This window comes from Schistocerca nitens, chromosome 9 (genome assembly GCF_023898315.1).
Source record: "Schistocerca nitens isolate TAMUIC-IGC-003100 chromosome 9, iqSchNite1.1, whole genome shotgun sequence".
NCBI lineage: Eukaryota > Metazoa > Arthropoda > Insecta > Orthoptera > Acrididae > Schistocerca > Schistocerca nitens.
The window spans coordinates 369,172,319-369,192,217 of NC_064622.1; the positions used below are offsets into that span (position 1 = coordinate 369,172,319).

Sequence of the window (19,899 nt, forward strand, 5' to 3'; positions counted from 1 at the left end):
TAAAAACACAAATAAAAAACAAACACAACAGTTCCACAATACAAAAGAACTCACAAGCTGAAAACTTACAAACACACTCAACAAACACACACAATGACAACACCACACAGAAAAGAACCAGATGGTACACCATGACCTACACACATAAACTAACACACAGAGTTGCAAACATCCTAAAGAGACAGGGCTTCAAAATAGCATATAAGCCTGGGCAAACCCTTCAATCACACCTAAGCCAGCCAGCTACCAAGAGAGACAAATTCCAACAATCAGGAATATATAAACTTGAATGTCAAAGTTGTGATGCAGTATACATAGGCATGACATGCAGGAATTTTCAAACAAGATACAAAGAACATATCAGATGTTGGAAGTATGAAACAAACCATTCCACATTTGCAGAGCATTTAAAACACAACAACCATCATCCTACAAACATGGAACAAGAAATGAAAATAATGAGAATAAGCAACCATGACAAACATCTTATACAAATGCAAGAAAACTTCCACATCCAGAAAGCCATAGCAGAAAACAAACATGTGATAAATGAACAAACACACATCAGCACAGGCTCCCTATTACACTTAGTAAAGGAAATGATAACATAAAACAAAAAATAATAATAATAATAAAAAAAGAAAATTCTTCCCCACATCAACTGGAGACACACACAAACACACACACACACACACACACACACACACACACACACACACACACACATACACAAACACACACACAAATGCATACACGAACAGACCACAGATACTTCAATAGTTACACTCATAAGTTTGGCAATAACATTCGATCTTTGGCAAAAACATTTGACAGTCGGCAACAGAAACCAAAACATTGCTTTAAAACAAGCGTTCAGTGCATAGTGTTGTGGAATGGGGAAAAAAACCGCAAATTGGCGTTCATAAGAAGAAGAACAACACCAGAAATGCAACAGGAGCGTAATATGTAGGAAATTGTCCACGCAACCTGTAAGTACAGTTCAAAACACTACTACTTAATAGGAAATACCAACCACCAGAACTGTTTATAACCTATGGGCACAATGACAAAAATGTAAATAAAATAGCTAACATATGTACATATTCCAGGCCACTGATGATGCCTTGCAGAAAATAAAGGCGAAACGCGTATGGCACTAAAATTGTGTTTTATTCAGTTGCTGTCAGACGGTCCATAAGTAAAAATTATTAATATACCGTAATTTTTTAAAGTATTATTTACTGTGCAGAAGTGGTACAAAGCAGTATCACTTTTCAACAAATCTCCCCCACACGCAATGCAAGTCCTCCAGCGCTTACAAAGTGCATAAATTCCTTTTGAAAAAAAATATGTTGGTAGTCCGCGCGTACCTCTTCATCAGAACTGAACTTCTTTCCTCCCATTGCGTCTTTGAGTGGTCCAAACATATGGAAATAACTTGGGGCAAGATTTGGTGAGTGTGGTGGATGAGGAAGACACTCAAAATGCAGGTCTGTGATTGTTGCAACTGTTGTACGGGCAGTGTGGGGCCTTGCATTGTCATGTTGCAAAAGGACACCTGATGACAGCAATCCACGTCGCTTTGATTTGATTGCAGGCCGCAGACGACTGTTTAGATCTGTGTATGATGCGTTGCCGACAGTGGTTCATTCTAGGCATGTAATGGTCCAAAATGACGCCTATTTCGTCCCAAAAGAGAGTCAGCATAACCTTCCGTGCTGATGGTTCTGTTCCAAACTTCTTTGGTTTTGGTGATGAGGAATGGCGCCATTCCTTGCTCGCTCCCTTCGTTTCCAGTTGGTGGAAGTGAACCCAGGTTTCGTCCCCAGTAAAGACTCTTGCAAGGAAGCCATCACCTTCTCGTTCAAACCACCGAAGAAGTTCTTCACAAGCATCAACACGTCGTTATCTCCATTTCAGGAGTCAGCTGCCGTGGCACCCATCTTGCAGACACTTTGTGAAACTGGAGCACATCATGCACCATGTGGTGTGCTGACCCATGACTACTCTGTAACATGCTACAATGTCATTCAGTGTCACTCGGCGGTTTTCCTTCACTATGGCTTCAACTGCTGCAATGTTCTGTGGAGTCACAACTCGTTGTGCCTGAACTGGACGAGGAGCATCTTCCACTGAAGTCACACCATTTGCGAACTTCCTACTCCATTCGTAGACTTGCTGCTGTGACAGACTTGCATCACCGTACTGAACCTCTATTCGTCGATAAACTTCAATAGGTTTCACACCTTCACTACGCGAAAACCGAACAACAGAATGCTGTTCTTTTCTGGTGCAAGTCGCAAGTGGGGCAGCAATCTTTATACTGATACTGCGACGGTATGTGTGCATCTGCACTATGCTGCCACCTCCTGGCCATTCTGCGCGCTGTTTGTAGCACACTTACCAACTTACAGGGTAACGGCGCGAAATTTCAATTTGTTATTACAAATTTAAGGTTTTCATTTCACTCACCCTCGTATTTAATGTAAACGATAAAGTGGGAGAATATAGAAAGAAACGGAGGCAAAAACTTAAACGTGTGGAAAAAGATAGAATTCCAGTCATTGTAAATCACTGTAAGGTCTCAAAAGAAAGAGAGGTTGGAAGGTCTTAAAAATGTGAAGTCGGAAAAGGCTTATTGCCTAAGCCTTGAAGTGAAGAAGATGAAGTCTGAAAAGTGAATTATCAGGTGTCCGTGAAAGACAATATTTGCTGCAATTATAACAGAACTGTTCAGGCTTAGTTTTCTATTCATCCAAAAATCGCGTAACTGTGGACGAATAATGGGCAAACTGCAAACCTGCATCCAGATAATTGAGAGTTTACTGAAGTGAGGAATAAGAAGACAGTATTTAAAGGGGAAAAAAGACAAAGCCAGAGCGATGTCTCGAGAATAGGCTGTCACATTTCTATACTGAGGGAGAGGACTGCCCCAATTAGTGGCAAGGGTGTTAATTCCACTTGCTCCTTCCCGTGAGACACTGACTCCCTGTTCTCCGCAGCTTCTCATTATGTTTTATACGTTGTTTATGTTCATATCAACGACTGTAATTTCAAAGAGGACTTAATTTTACGAAACGACGGCGGGGGGCAAAAAGATACTAAAAAGTAGCCGGGAAGCTGCGGGCAGGTAGTTACTTCACCTGCCGCTGTGAGCCGCCACGGAAACTGTTGTGGCCGGCGACTGCAGCGGCGCCCGCTGGGAGCGCTGCGGTCGGCCGCAGAGGCAGTGAAAGAAGTAACGGCCGCGGCGGCGATTTGGCGTGGTCTGCGCGCCTGTTGCGTGTAGCCAGTGCGGTTGGATCGTCCGCCGCAGCCGGTTGAGGGTGCTCGTAGCAGTCCAAGTCGCGGTGTGAGAGACGGACAGTTCAGTGCCTTCCAGCTGGTGTGCCGTTACTCTGCAGCCTGCGCTCCCTTCGCCCAGCTGAGGGTGGAGCGCTCCGCGAGCACCAACTGTGCCCACCTCCAACATCGGCCGCGCCGTCGCTTAGCACACACCTCGCACCAGTCACAAACGACTCAAGTAACTGAAGTTTCACAGCATTTCTAGCGTAGAAACTACTACAGCTATGATATTCTCTGCAGCATCCTATAGCATCGCTTCGAATGCTGCTCCTCAAAAGAAAAGTCATTATTCTTGTTGTTGCCCTGTACATGCGAAAAGTTGGCTTATGACTTCCCATGTATCAGAACGACTTGATCCTGAAACCACTCTACACATTGTAGCCGCACCAAATGCTCCTTCCCGCAATCCTGGTATCAAATGTGTGTGAATTAAATTTTATTACTGAGATTTGTAAGTCATCGAGCAAGTAATTCTTTCTTCATTACGTCTTACAACCATCCGACGAACACCTATATAAGTTATAAGCACCACTGCAGCAGAAATTGTGTGTGTGTGTGTGTTTGTGTGTGTGTGTGTGTGTGTGTGGCGTGCGTACACGCGCTCCCTCAGTGGCTGGGAGGACAAGCTGCTACATTTGTTTACCTCACGGGCGAATAACTCGTGCAGTGTCAGCCGTGACCGCAAGGTAGCGTATCGAATATCGCTACAGCTCCGCGACTGATTTCCCGACTTTTTTTTTTGTCGTTCTTGCTCTGTAAGCGATCACCTGCACGTTTTTACTTCCATTAAAATCAGTCGTGATTCCGCTGAGGCTGTATATTCTTTGAATAAAATGTTTTATTCACAGCTGTGCGTCAATTTGTATGTAACGCTCACTTCCGATTGTACGTACGAAAAATGGAAATGGAAAACGTCCAAAGTGCCAAATCTGATATATGCCAGGAGAATGAATAAACAATGTATCTATTGTAGATATTGTATGTAGTGTACATAACTGATATATATCCAAAATTTAAGACGGTATTCTAATACCACAGAATTATGCTGTTCACCGCAAAAAAATAGACACATTACAAAATACATAGTTTACTGAGGACGTTCGAAGCAACAATAAGGAAGTTTATACAAGTTGATTCTTACAAACAAGAAAACAGCATCCAGCCACTGTTAAAGAATGCTACGTATTTACACAAAGAGCGGAGTTACCGGTTTCGAACCGATAGATTCCTCGTTAGACAACTGTTCATGTTTGTTGCTGTTTACACTAGTTGACAGTTCTCCGCCGGCCGAAGTGGCCGTGCGGTTAAAGGCGCTGCAGTCTGGAACCGCAAGACCGCTACGGTCGCAGGTTCGAATCCTGCCTCGGGCATGGATGTTTGTGATGTCCTTAGGCTAGTTAGGTTTAACTAGTTCTAAGTTCTAGGGGACTAATGACCTCAGCGGTTGAGTCCCATAGTGCTCAGAGCCATTTGAACCATTTTTTGACAGTTCTCTTCAGGAACTCATACAAACAATAACAAACGTGAACAGGCGTCTGAAGATGAACCTGTAGCGGGCAAAGGCGCTATTCGTGTCAGTAGACAGAATTATTAACAGTAGATAGTTGCTGTCTTCTTCTTTGCAAGAATGAGCTTGTATTTCGTACACAGCCACGTTCTCAAAAACGTTAGTTTTCGAGAAAATAGCAAGAAGAAAGTTTTTGTTCCAAATGTCACTTTTACTGATGCACTACGTTTCATTTGTGACAGCACAAGTACAGAAATAAAGGATTAGGTTTCCAACTATTACAACTGTGGCCAACAAAAGCACTCCAATAAGTTTCAAACTTTGGAACTCCAGAGAGAAGCAAAGTTTGACACAAAGACCATGCGCCATCTACTAACGCGTGTTTGAAATATTTCTCAACGGCTTGACACGTGTGTCAAATCTAGGGCCACGCAGCACAGTATCCAGAACATAACAGTAGTGTAAATGCGTTTTGTGAAGAAATGACGCTTAGAATGTTTTCCTTTCAACTCCCCATACAATTATGATCAGACACGTGCTATTAGGAGATCGTACATTTAGACAAATATAAAAATCAATTGCAAAACCTTATTCGAAATATATCGTTAATCCTATAATCAAATGGAATACACAGGACAAATACGCGATCCTGCACCCCGAGTATATCTAGATGAACAATCTGATTTCGAGAACTCTTCGTGGAAGAATCATCTGTTGCCTCCTACCGCCTCCAGTGTAAAATTGCGCACACGGAAGCGAACTATAGCCGACGGTAAATTAAGCGCTTTGTGAGACAGTAATAAAACATGAAACAGTCATAGCACTGAATGTAAATGATAATAATAATAATTATTATTATTATTTTCGTCTGCATGAACGAGAATAGTAACCAGTAATATGATTATTCTACTGGCGAAAATATTCTGAAATGGTTATCAACGTGTTCTGCAGGTGCCAGTATTATACGCAAAACCTTTATGGACATGAAACGAAGACAGATATAAAATTGTAAAAAAAATGCAGTTGTTATAAAATCCTTGGTAATGTATTGCATAATATGCACTGAAGTGGAGGTCACAACAATTTATTTTCCTTGTTTAATCCTTGTTTCATATCTCAGCGTCAATGACACAAAATCATGAAACACAACAACTATAAAAATCCATTACATTTCAAAGTAAAGACAAATAACAGTGATGAACAACTGATCTATCAAATCCTTAAATTGAAACAACAAAGTAAATAAACACCGTACAAATTTTGTTTAATTAACGAAACATAATGATGGGCCATGTATGATCATTAGAAACCAGCGGGAATTTCGTTTGAAATGGTCGAGGATAACTACCGGAAATCCAACGGCCTGGTTAACGTGCAACAGTACTCTTACCATAATTATTTCCCGTAATTAAATCGCCTGGGTAGAATACACTTCCATAACAAAATTAAGTAGTGTTGATACATTATCAGCAAGAGAAAACGCTTCGCTTTGGGTTTGTGAAGCTACGCATTGTCATTAACGGACTTCAGCTATCGTGGAAAGTTATTGAAAAGGTCTGTTGCGCAGTGATGCATACTTTTTTGAATAGTACTCTAACACGTACTCGCGAAGAAGTTTGCTTCTCAGTCGTGTGTACAATGGATATGTTTGTCTTTCAGTTTCGCAAGGAGGTGGATTCACAGAATCCGTTAGGCCTAAAAAATACTCCAACGTACAAACGTTTCTTTTCTTTTCATTGCATAAGCGAACAAGAGTGCACGTTCAAAGCCAATTTGGACGACGGAGAACTACACTGAAATAAATACAAATTGCGCAAAACAGTAACGCAACTTTTGTTTTGTCACTGAATTACATCAGAAGGCATATGAAGCGCAGTGTCGAAACGTCACGTAGCAACTTTGGTTGTTTAATTCGTTCATATTGTTACCCTGACTTACATTAATTGCTTACCTTCTTTTCACAACACTTATTCAAATAAATAACGCCCAACAATCAACGTTGTTTTAACTTATGTGATTGCTACAAGTAAAAATACATTTTATTGACAAAAAATAAACATTTTTTTGGTCTGAAACAGATGACAACGAAAGCAGGACGTCAGTCTTGCATGCTTGCTAAAGCGATGAACGAACCTCTTGGAGGAACAAAGAATACTTTCCATGAGACCACATTCTTACATCGCAGTACGCAGTCTGATGTAAATATAAAGAGAAATTGATCGTCATAGTGTACTCAGCAGCAGCCTAACAAATCGATTCCCGAACTGGAGGAGCTAAGGAATCTAAACTTATCCTCCAGTTTATGAGAACTCCTGTCACCTATAGCCGTCTTTCAGGTTTTATACAGTACAGAAAATGACAGAGGCATTTAGCGATATTTGCCGAAGAGAAATAACTTGCCAAATTCCACACCTTTAGCAATCTATCGTATGAAGGCCAGCAGTTCCTTTGGTACGCAGACGTATTGTTAAAAGGTATTTTCAACCCAATTTATTCTTCCTGAAGTAATAAATGAAAGAAAAAATTAGAATATATGAATCTGGTAACTTTCTCTCTTACCTGCCACTGGTATTACTAAGTATTTTTTAAAGGAGTTAATGCTTGAACATAAGGCTCTCGAAGTACATTTTCTGAAGATAATCAATTTATTATACTCGATAAAAGAGAGGAATCTTTCTGACGTGTCGGAATTTTGCCAGACGGAACTGATAAGGGCAAATAACATTCTTATTTGTTTCTTTCCAATAGTTCTTAGCCACTTTAAAAAGTACAGTAATCGCTCATAATATTGGTACAGTAACCGCTCAGAATACTGGCAATGCCTTGAACTAGAGGCATGGGGAGAAATCAAATTTGTATTGTGTAGGCCAAAAAACTCTACAAAATAGTTACTGTGTTTGCGGGCCTGAGTGCAATAACTATAGATTTAATAGTGTAAAGGTTAGATAGTTCCTGTACACATCAAACTAACTTCAGAGTGAACTTATTTTAGAATGTTCGTGCAGTCAGAGATTTTTAATTTTATTGTACCTTTTTATTATCTTGGAAACGACGAATAAGTAAAATTATGGAGAGTAGGTAGAAATGCTTGTTACTCCTTCAGCCTAGGAAATGTACATGTAAGCCGGGATATGCTAATGCAGTGGCTTTTTAGTTCCCTTTCCTACAAAAGCGGTATCCCTGTTTTGTTAATCATGTGTATACAGCCCCTGTACTTTGTCTTTGACCCAAAAACTGCATTTTTGCTTTTTACGATTTTGGTCTGTAGCTGGAGACACTGTTTTTGTCTCAGTGATAACTTTCGTACACGGTGATAATTTGTACGATAGATTACAGGCGTTTACCTTGTAAGCAAAGATCTACCTAACCCTACCAGTACGTTTCCTGTAATAAAAGAATCTTATTCATTAAATGATGCCACACAAAATTTTGGCTTATCCCTGGCAGAACCTTCCGTAGACTTTTTTTTCTTTTTTTACCGAGGGCAGTTAAGCAATACAGTCCTTACTAAGGTCGGTAAAGATTGTTCTTACTGATTAATGGCATGCTACACTTAACCACAGCTTCGTTTTTACATTTGTGTGGAGGACACAACTAGCAGCTTCACCATTCTGAGGCCTATCTGTCTTGATGGTTGCAGTTTTGTCAGTGGTATGCGTCAATGATACTGATAAATCATTTGAAGACAAAAAATGGACAGTTATTTTCATCAAATAAGCAGAGTTTTCCATTAAGACAAAGCTGTTCCTCACTCGACCGATGGTTTGAGGACCCTGTTGCTTCACTAGGCATTATGCTATTGGAGGTGACACACCCTTCACGTCCTCCAACACCTAAACTGGCTTACCCAGTCTGTTGTAGCGAGGGCCTAAATTTTAACGTGGACTTCGAACCAGAAAGTGGAATTTGCTCTTTTTTACCTATACAAATCACTTCCCGTGTGTAAAGAAGCAATAAGTGGAAATTAAAGTCATAGAATATTCTAAGGATAGAGCCCGAAACATTTTACTGATAAAAATAGCCACTGGTGAACATGAAGGTTGATTCGAACGTTTGTTCTTTGCTAGTGATGGTCGTCCCGTAGTTAACAGAAACTGTTGCTTTCCCTGTACGTATATTTTGACATCTAGTTTTTTGCAAGGGAATCTAAAGTTTAACGTGGAATCCAAATCGCAGCACAGCCTGACGTATTTCATATACATATAGTGTTGTCACAGGTGAGTCTGACTATATCTTCCAGGAAGAAAAAGTTTCGTAGGACTAACTAGCGATGGAACATCAAACCATTTCTAGTATGGTCAGAGCTGTACTTTTTTTTTTCAGCAGAAACCCATCGTTAATTACAAACAAACATCCTGTTTTGTAAGTCCTTATTCCAAATAACGATTTCTATTGCAAGCACATAAATTTTAAGATACGACAAAATATAAAATCCTACAGAAGCTGAACACGTATTAGGACGTTGCATGAAACTTAAATTCAGACATAACTAAATGAAAAATGAATCATGAGAGGAGTATAATAATGGTTCAAATGGCTCTGAGCACTATGGGACTCAACTGCTGTGGTTATCAGTCTCCTAGAACTTAGAACTACTTAAACCTAACTAACCTAAGGACATCACACACATCCATGCCCGAGGCAGGATTCGAACCTGCGACCGTAGCAGTCCCACGGTTCCGGACTGCGCGCCTAGAACCGCGAGACCACCGCGGCCGGCCGAGTATAATAATGTCGTTTCGAGTAAGATCTGGAATCTTTGATGTATATGTTAAAAGCCAGATACTGTTTAGAATTTCTACTAAATTGGTTTCCTCGCCGTTTTATTTAATCTTGTTAACATGTTTCTTGTGGGGGTGTGAGGTGCCTAGTTCGCTATTAGTTGATATTTCAGTTCTCCCACATGCATCCATGAAGATGCGGAAAAGTGAAGGCTAACTATAAAGAAAGGAAATAAATGTTACTTAAGTTAGAATAAAATGAAAAGTACACACTTTGTTGTTTACCGATAAATAACGATAACAATTATCTGAAAAATTTAGGTGTAGCGTATTGAGGTCTGACGTACAATATTTGTACAATGCATTCTATAGTTCATGCTTGTTCACAAGCCACTGTAATGATAGTGACTTTCTACCTAGCCCAAAATCAGATTTTCAAATTTTCGTTCCATAGTAAATTCACGTTATAGAGTGTAAATAGAGAAGAGTGACTCAGTCCTTGGGCCTGTAGTTGTTTAATGCCACAAATCTACGTAGTTATGAAAGATTCGCCACTAAATGTATTTGCTGTACATTACATTCGTTTACACTGTGAAAGATTAAACACAGCAGTTCGTAATATAACATTTTGTCTGGAAGAAGTTATTTTATACGTATCTTAAGGACTTCACTTATTTATTACCCTACAACTCCAATTTAGCATTGTTATACCATTATGGGTTGCTTTTAGGAAATGCCACATTTGCAGGAAGTGGTGTGATGTAGGCGTGGGAGTCCCAGATCAGAAAGTGTGCATCAGTTCAAAATACTGATCCCTCACAACAAAAACAGTACGCCTGGAGTTTCATTCGATGACACACCATCTAAGCGGAATATGTTAAGGCTGGAAAGAACTGAAATAGCTTACCAACACAAAACCCTTCGACTTGAGATTAAAATACGTGATTTGTCTTTGCACTACTTCAGTTATCGTGGAACTGGATATAAACTGCTAAATGGAGCGAAGTTCATGTTTTTCTGAACGACAATGAAGAAGTTTTTTCGCATATAAACGGCCTTTCGCTGCCTTGTTTCGCTGAATATTGCAGCTGTCCCTCTATCAAGTATAGTACGTTGTTATCAACCAGTTTAAACAGATACTTTATGTGCTGAGACGTCACCATTAGGATCCTCGTCTCGCAGTCAGTGCTAGGTTACTCTGTAAGCGACGGAATGTTTGCGTCACAGGGCAAACTTTTTAATGCCACCTGAAAACGCTGTTGCAGTTGCGAAGTGAAAACTGACTGCTAGAGGATTTGATATGGTAACCAGGACCGTGAAACAAGTGAATCCCAAATTTCGCGCTCGCTATTTGGCGTTCCTGTTTGTACAGTAATTATTAATATAGTCGTGCGTTTAGTATGTGAAAAAATACCAAAGGTTTGAGCTTTCTCCAAGCTTTATGCGCATTAGTTATGCACGTTCAGTGCCGTATTAGTACGGTAGTAATAATTTTGACGTATTTAGTTTTATATTAGTTACGTAACAAACACACACCTTCAAACAACGCTTATAAATTTCAGGATTCGTTTGTTGTACAATTCTGCGTACGATATTTACGAATTAAGTTCATATTATTGATTTTACTGGTTTTAAAATGCTTTTAAAGGCTATATGAAGATTACAACTTATATGTTATTGCCTACCGTTAAACAGTGTGTGATGTAAATTCCAAACATTCACCACTGAGACAGAATCAACAAGTCGATGGACCAACAAACAAATTCGTATCTTGTGTGAGTGTAGTTCCTGTTACTATGTTATCAAACGTCTGTATCCTGAACCAGATTAATGAGTCAGTGAGGGAGTAGAGGATATAATATTGTGATAGTGAGATGAGGACAATGAAAATCAAATAAAATAGTATTTGGCTAGATGAAATTGGGGTGGAGGATGACGGACGGATGCGTAGAGAAAACATTGAAGTTCTTGTTGAAATAAAAGACGGCCATAAAGTATTTTTGCTTTGTGCTGTAGATACATACAAAAATTTACCTTTGTTAAAAACACATATGCAATTTTTATCAGCAACTTTTAAACATAGTTCTGTAGGGCCGGCCACACAGGTAAACATTCCATTCCCGCATTTCGAGGAGTAAAATGTATGCCTTCCTTCAAACGTAAACAGCTCACCGACTAGCTGCAAATATTTTATCGTATTTATGCCAGAATATATTTTTATTGAAAGTGTTATGTTTCTCACTTGTAAAAATAAATATAATAATAATAATACAATATCATTAGGTAATCTACTATAAGGAATCGAAAAGAGCAGCAATGTTGATCAAATGGCAGTGCCGGGAGTCTTGGCAGATTACTAAGTTAATACCGCGCAAGTGCATAGTGCAAATAGATAATGAAATAATAGTTCAAAATATTCTGGCTTTGAAAATCATAAAAACTCACAAAACTCGTGTAAGGTCTTTGATAAGCCATAGTAGGCAATATGGTCAATAATTTTCCCAACACCTAATCCCGTTGCATCTTCACTCACAGACAAATGGGAAACAACCATGTATTTTTTTTTTCTTTCTATAAGCTTTAGAAATATCTTAAAATCATCTTGAGACTATGATCTACATGATGCAGTTTAAGGCTGCATTGAAAATTATGTGAGTAAGCTGATTAAAAATTAACACACATGTAACGTGGCTTAATATCAAGAAACAAAACACTTGTTTGCTGATGGTCTGCAACATATGCAGACGTTTCTATCACATGGACAATGGAAAAGCTTTTATTTTTTAAACATTGTTTTACTGAATAAGATTTTGAGGCAATATCTGTGTATACAGTTTGATTTGCATCCAGTAGATGCATTATGCTGTGCGTAAGCCGTGTGACTAATCGTCAATGAACCGAAATAAGAAAATTTTGCTTATATTTTTGTCTTGTGTGGTAAATAAAAGTTATATACCTTTATTTACTATAGTGTATGCTTCGTTTTATGACCACCATCATCTAATGGTCTTAGTCTTCTCATGCGTGTTACTCGAAATTAACGATGACATCATGCACACATAAATTACCTACTGCACTATGCACTTTTGTGACCTTGAAATGCTATCCATATTGTTGCCCGGCTTTTAATAACTCGAGTGCATTAGAGAATTGGCATTACGCATGGAGTGGATGTGGAAAATTTGTCATGGGCTGAAGACGACACGGCGGGCGGTCGGTACTGTTGAGCCTTTATGGCCTGTTCGGGTGGAGTTTAGTTTTATTTTTCAAACAGAAAAACAATTTTAAGGTGGTAGGCGTTAGTTTACTGAATAGGCTCTCACTGTATGTGCTGAGTCCTTTCATTGTCCGACGTATGAGTCGGCTCAAGCAGCTTATTATGCGTCTGTCTACAGTTTAACGCGAAAACCGAATGAAGCTATCACGTGTTACGCGAAAGTCAATCTCGGAAGGAAAGCTAAAATTAAGCACCAGACAAGAAAACCCTAGCACCAACCAGGGACCGATCTTGAGACCTGTTACATTTCAATTTTAGCATTGGCTAACCGCGCTAGTAACTGAATTTCTGTGTTTACTGCTGATGTATGCTTATGTCTGCTACAACCGTTAATCCGTAACTTTTTCATAAGCACTATGTTTAGAAATGTGGCTGAATGTTTTTTTCTGCTGATGTCGTATTTACTATCATGCTGTTACCAGCCAGCATTTCTATTTACAGAATCAATAAACTTTCTCAATCTCTTCTTTACTGCTTTCTGGCTACCCAGTTTCAGTGGCACATTAATTTCTGTAGTGTGTTATCTTTAACTCGGCATTTGACTGTTAATCAGGACGTCCTCTTGAGACAAATACACGGTGTACCAGTCTCTATACGCAAATTATAAAACAAATGACGCTGTGGTCGGGGCACCCACAGCTGTGGTAGTATATTTTATTGTAAGAAATTCTCAGACAGTTGTATCTCGAACCAATTATATTAAGACACTACCGATGTCATGGCTTATAGCCACGTTATCAGGTGCATACTAAACAACAATAATAACGATTTAACCCGTATACACTAAATTATTAGCAGGACCGTAAGAACCTAATTATAAGAAAAGATAAAAACACTGGAGTACTTACAAACGTTAAAACATGGTAAACAAGACGACAGAGAATACTGAACGCCCGGAGTTCAGAGTTAAGGCCGTAGTGTCCATAGAGCGGGTAATCAATCAATAAAGATACCCCTCTACGGATATTATGGTTTTAACTACGAAGATTGTGCCTGCTATACTACCCAACATGTTTTTTACCGTGTTTTAATGTTTGTAAGTACACCTGTATTTTTATCTATTCTCGTAATTAGGTGCTTATGGTTCTGGCATTACTTGGATGTGTAGGGGTACAATCACAATCTTTGTTTATTTCTTGTTGTTTAAATATGCATCTGATGAAGTAACAATGCCACGAAACCGCATTCATAAAATTGATTCAAAATATAGCTGCTTGAGGAGTTCTTGCTATTAAATGGAAATTATAATGCATGTGCTGGTAAAGAAAATCTTCACTGTTAAGCAGGACAATTGAACAAAAATGTGCACCTTCTGAAACCTATGTTACGAGTATAGTTACGTATCAATGTACCAAGGCGCACCGATGATTCTCACAAACACTCACGACTTTAATACCTCCTTGTAAGCCAGAGCTTTTGACGAATGCTGTGGTTGATATCAGACTGCCAAAAAATCATTTACAGACGCTATACATTTAAACGAAAGCAGATATCAAGTGTAAACGAAAGTGGGCAATTTGTCGCGTATGAACTTTTTAACTATCTGAAGGGCAGTATTAATGTGCGATTTTCAGCCAAAGCTCTCTTGAAGAATAGACAGGAAATTTGTCAGGTAATATTATAATGTTCCAGTTTACACAAAAACCAAGAGACGAGGTATTTTAAATTATGAGGTTTTGTAGGACAGAAAGAGAGTAATGTCTGCAAATATACTGAAGAAGTTTTTTTATTTTTATATTTTTATTTTATTTTACTTTTTTAAAGGTGAACGCAGGTTGCAGTACGCAAAAAGCAGATTTTTTTATTGTTGTGGAGGGTGCAATTTAAATAGCTACTGCGTAAAATGTCCAGTTACACAAAACAAATACGATTCTGTTTTCATATGTTTTCGACAACGCCCTTATCTTTCAAAAGCACTCTAGTCAGCTGATTCATATCCATTGCCAGTGAACTTCATTTCTAATCTGCTTGCCCTACACGAATTTTTTAATATCCTGTCATACATCTCCCCGTCCCCCCTCCCCGCAACATCCAACACCTGAAAGTGTGACACATGTCGTAGTATCCAAAACGCCACTATCTTCCCCTCGTCTGTAGATATATTAGCCTTTAGCAACAAATCCTCCACATCACCTGTCAATCTCCAACCAGTTCACATGAGATCCGTCCCAGTTCCCACCCATGCACCAAATGCACCAGAGCGCCCACTTCCCTTTCTTCGAGTAGGGCTTCTCCCTTTTCATAGCAGTAACCTTGGCCAGGAATCAATAGAGATTCTCCACCACCCTCCTGTCACCCAGCCTAGAATGACTAACCCTTTGCTGGTGCACGTGTTAGTTTTCAAACCATTTTGACCGTTGATTAGGTAGTCAGATAAATCAGCTACACAGTGTGAAGCCGAAACAGTCCAACAAAATTTCGAGGGTCGTTCAGGGATATTTTCTGAGTATTTTGGTATATGGGGCCCGTGGTCCCGTGTTGCTAATTAGAGTGTAATAATGCAATAACTATTTGCTTGAGGCTTTCCCGACGGCCTAGTTGTAAATGTGGTCCTCTGGCGGGACGTCAGATATCGTTGTGAAATTTTCACAACGTTTCGTTGGCGCAACTGACCGACATCTTCAGGTGCGGTGAACATACAGCAGTACTTGCAGTCTTGAGGATATAGAGTAAAGCGGGCATTGCCGCTGTCAGCAACAAGTACAATAAGCAACTGACAAAGGAACCCATCATAGGTCGCTCTCTAATACAGCTGAAACTTGCTACGATGAAAGAAAAATAAAGCGACACTTATTTTTGGCGTAATAGCTTATGAGTCCGCTCGTGCAGCCTGTATCCACGCTAACTATAGTGGCTAGTAGCACAGCTTCGAATTTTTGCGGCCCATGCTCCTTGTGTTTTTTTTCTCTTTTGTTGTGGCAGGAGGGTGTAACATAATTTTTTTGTGATTTTGTGAAACCCTCTAGAATTATTGAAAAAATAAATGAGCTTTTTAAATCCGATTGAAAATATATTAAATCATCCCAGATATTATACAATATTATATAATTAACGGTAACTGAAAATTAATAACATATAAACTCTTGTTTTCAGTGTTTACTTTGCTTTTAGGTTTTGTGCTCAAGAGAACCAGTACTTTCACCATAGTGATAACTGTCACAAAAAATATTCAAAGTGCAAAAATTCGGAGCAACATGCTAAGCCGCAGATGCCACAGTCACATATTTTAGTGTGAATACAATCAGGGAAATCTCACGGTCTGGCGATAACTTCGCGGCAAACTACGCATATCGAAGCATTTTTTTCGAAAGTTGGAGAGTGTAGTTGATATTGGATCAAACCGTGTATTGTAATTGCCTCAGTTCTACTTGTGATTTTCCTTTGCTGTATGATGAAAATAGGGCACTTTTGTAGTGGGCGGATACCATTCTTCACCTGTCCGAAATGGTACACGTCGCAGAGCTAACAGTGTAAATTGTGATGATAAAAGCTATTTTTCATAATATTTGAAATGCTTATTTATTTTGCCAATAGTTCTATTGTATTGCACGATAGAACAAAAAAGTATTGGTTTTGAACACGGAGATAATAAATTCGATGGTGTGTTCCTACCCATTCACTTTCATACACATTACGCGGGAGGGCTGGTGAAATGTCGTCCAAACTTCGACCATCACTTTCATGCAAACTACTCAATCATGGCACCTAAAGGCAAAACAGATGTCCCATTATTTTAAAACTTCTTCAATCCTGCCAAGTTCCGACTATATCAGACAGCGAGAAAACAGTCCTTTCCTTCGTTCACTTCTGCCGCGCGGTTGCCTACGGTCTGGGATACTGGCTGTCCAAAAAAATGTGGCTTTGCCGTATACACTTCATTGCCAGCGTCGTTGTGTTTCAGTGTACGCCGTTTATGGCCTCCCGGTTTCTTTTATTTCTCGTTTAAATTACTGTTACCAAAGGGACAAGTTCTAGTGAAACATGCATACAGACATCACATCCGCATTAAAAGCAATAAAGGGGCGATAAAATCCTATCATTGAAAGTGTTCAACTGCATAAAACGTACGTATATCCTGTTGAAAAAACACATCTCAGCAGTTACATGCACAGTGCCAATATTAATACCATGTACACACAGACTGAGTATTCGATCGGTATTATTTTTAAAGTCAACATTAGCACTGGTCTGCGGATATTTTCAGCGCATTACAGATACAAAGATAAGTGCGGATAAGAAATGAAACTAACAGCAATTACTCTCTAATGAGGCACCATAGACCACGGGTCCTTTGTACCAAATGCTCAGAAAATGTCCCCGAACAACGTTGGGAATGTTTGGTGGAGTTCGGGTTCACTCCGTACATCTGTCCATCAACATTTTCACCTTTCCTAAATTGTTCTTGTTTTGTTTTAATTCATCAAGAACAGTTTTATGTCGTCCATGTTGAACTGTTGTTTGGAAACGGCTACTGTTTATGTCGCAGAAGATCCATCAACATTTTCACCTTTCCTAAATTGTTCTTGTTTTGTTTTAATTCATCAAGAGCAGTTTTATGTCGTCCATGTTGAACTGTTGTTTGGAAACTGCTACTGTTTATGTCGCAGAATATCCATCAACATTTTCACCTTTCCTAAATTGTTCTTGTTTTGTTTTAATTCATAAAGAACAGTTTTATGTCGTCCATGTTGAACTGTTTATGACGCAGAAGGTGAATTAAAACCGTTGTCTGTGTCAGTCACTTTTATTTTCTCCCGCGAAGCGGTTTGAGGCTCACACCCCCACTTTCAGGCGGACCAGTGGATTACATTACAGTCTTGTTTGTTGGATATAGCCAGTTGTCTGTTTTGAACTTCATTTCACTACAAAAAATATAATTTACCTGTATCCGCAACAAGATGTTCCAGCAGAAATAATTCTGAGGGTGGTTGTAAATGAGACGCTGAGAACTACAAAGACCTAAAACACACCGTCATTTATTTTCATATTATAGCTTGTGTGCATGCTCCTGACATGTGTTGATCTTTTCGTGAGCCAGTTGTATCTATTTCTGTACCCTCACAGTGTGTATATGAACATCCACGAAAAGCTGCCTCACCAATTTCTCGGATATTCGTTTCCGTATGGGCCCAACGCACAAAGTAAAACTTTCTTGCCTTGCATTGCTCAATTGTTATCTACGTTTTACAACATAATTTAGTGTCTACATCAAATACGTAGCAGTAATACTTCGTAATATGGGGAGTATCAACAGTTTTATCTGAACCTCAAGCCACAGGAAGTTCACGAGGACGGCGAAGCATTGGAACATATAATAATTGTGTGTGTGTGTGTGTGTGTGTGTGTGTGTGTGTGTGTGTGGTGCATTTAGTATCTTTTCTTCATATTTTCATTCTAGTTTTACATTAATTACAAACTTTACAACTGTTAAAAAACACTATCGTCCCTGTAGCCTACATATGGAAATTTTCTGAAGTAAAATTAATAATAAATATAATCTTAAATATTAATTAATGTTGCATAATATAAAGTACGCAAATTGTTTTTTTTCATGGAAAGTACAGGATACTGCGGCTTGGTTAAAAATCCATTGAAATCTATAACTTCACGATCTGTCTATAAATTTCGTTTTCACAAACATCTATTTTTCTCATAATTCTGTTTCTGTGCTTTGGGCCCTTATGATTCTCAGTGCCTCAAATATGAATTTTCATCATAATTATGAATGTAATTTTTCATTTCACTAATACGAAACAACATAAACAGTCCAGAGATTGTATGTACTGTATGTAGAAAGACAGGGCCGTGTAAGTCAAACAGCATGAACGACTTACATTACAGTTAACATATATGTACATAAGTGTTTTAAATCTTTAATTTTTACTACTACCAAACCAATTTTTTAAATAATGACATCTTTTTAAGCGAAAAGTTTCTATGGATTTAAACACAAATATTTATGCATTATCTGTATCTTTGATTTGCAATATAAATTGGTATTGTTCCTTGGCTTACGAGGTCTGTATTTCTAGATATCTACAATCTTTCGACTATGTATGTTGTTATTTCGTATTTGTGTGCCAGTTATGATGAAAATGTATATCTGTAACGGGCACTTAGTGTTCTTTCTACTGAAAAGCCTTGTACATACTTTGTTATTGCTTCAAATGTATAACTCCAGTACCAATTGCAAATGATACCTATTGTGTAGTGAAGCGAAATTCAAAACAGACAACTGGCTACATACTGCAAACAAAACTGTAATGCAATCCACCGATCCACTTGAAAATTTTGATATTAGTCCGAGAAGCATGTTGCGGGGCAAAATAAAAGTGACTGGCTGGTATAAGTGTTTTAATTAATCTTTTACGTCAAGAAAATCATTTCATAAGTATTTAGTCACAAACTCAAAATAATTTTTTACTTACCACAGTCTTTTATTAACTGCTTAGCTGAAGAGTGGCTTAATTTCCAGCATATAACGAGGGAAGTGTCACAAAACTAAAGAAAAGTCATTACGTATGCGAATGCGCAAACATTAAAACACTATAGAGTGTAACGCCTAATACATTCGCTACAATGTTGATGGCGAGTGTTATTTTCGAACTAATGAAAGTACGAACGTCAAGCGGCTAGCAGCAGTGGTGACTGCATGTAATATAGGTGCAAATATTAATAGGAGTTCTGTATCTATGTTTCCCGAGAATAATATTTACAACAGAACTGAAAAGCAAGTTTAAGCTATTTGTGCATAATAAATGATAGAAGTATGCAGTTAGGTTAGTGATGTTTTGAATGGATTCAGAAAATGGAAATTAATTTAGGAAATGTGTGGTAACGTCTTATGGGACCAAACTGCTGAGGTCATCGGTCCCTAAGCTTACACACTATTTAATCTAACTTAAACTAACGCTAAGGACGACACATACACCCATGCCCGAGGGAGGACTCGAACCTCGGTCGTGGGGAGCCGGGCGGCCGTGTAAGACGCCCAAGACCGCGCGGCTACTCCGCGCGGCTCAGAAAATGCTGCTTACGATTATTTTACT

General features: G+C 38.9%; 1 long non-coding RNA gene across 1 annotated transcript in view; it reads left to right on the plus strand.

The window, feature by feature from the left end:
- The first annotated feature begins 3,298 nt into the window (after window positions 1–3,298).
- The window catches only part of LOC126203404 (uncharacterized), a 1,362,544-nt gene continuing 1,345,943 nt past the window's right edge, over window positions 3,299–19,899 (plus strand). The window contains exon 1 of the long non-coding RNA XR_007540262.1: window positions 3,299–3,523. This is a non-coding gene — a long non-coding RNA (uncharacterized LOC126203404). The remainder of the gene's footprint in view (window positions 3,524–19,899) is intronic.